Source organism: Arachis duranensis, chromosome 3, assembly GCF_000817695.3.
Source record: "Arachis duranensis cultivar V14167 chromosome 3, aradu.V14167.gnm2.J7QH, whole genome shotgun sequence".
Lineage (NCBI taxonomy): Eukaryota > Viridiplantae > Streptophyta > Magnoliopsida > Fabales > Fabaceae > Arachis > Arachis duranensis.
Window position 1 is genome coordinate 110,136,721 of NC_029774.3, and position 729 is coordinate 110,137,449.

The following is a 729-nucleotide window of genomic DNA, read 5'->3' on the forward strand; positions in this document are numbered from 1 at the left end:
GACATAACTTTCTCATTTTAAATCGTTTTTCACCCGTTCTTCGAACGGCATGGACATCCCGGATCCAATTTTATTTCTAAACAGATTTGGCACAAAACAGAGATCCGTAGTCCAAGTTATGTTCCACCAAAGTATGCCCAAAAACCATGTTTTTCATAAAAATCACAAAGTGCCATTTTCAAAACAAGCCATTTCCAACTCTTTTCAAAGTCAATCAAAACATGCCATTTTTTTGAAATCAATCAAAATACATCAATTTCAACATCAAGCCTCCTCAACTCACACATTGACACTTTACCACAATATACAAAATCACTATCTCATCATTCTAACCCACTTCATCCAAGTGGCTCAAACTCAAATATATTGACATATCATATACTCTTACTCATGCCAATTCTCAACAACACCCATTCCAATAAATCATCATTGTACACAATCAATATCATACTCACCATCAACATGGTCCAACCCACAATTCAACCATAACCAATCATCAAGCATATATCACAACATGCATATTTCTCATACATTATACCATCAAGGCATCATTAATCATCATCACATATATGACCACATCATATATCTCAATCATTCAACAACATCAACATTTCAATGCCTATCTTAGGGCCTCTAGCCTAAGTATATCCTACCACATTACATATTAGATACGGAAAACCGAAACCATACCTTAGCCGATTTTCCCAAGCTCCACCGAGCACTTCCAAA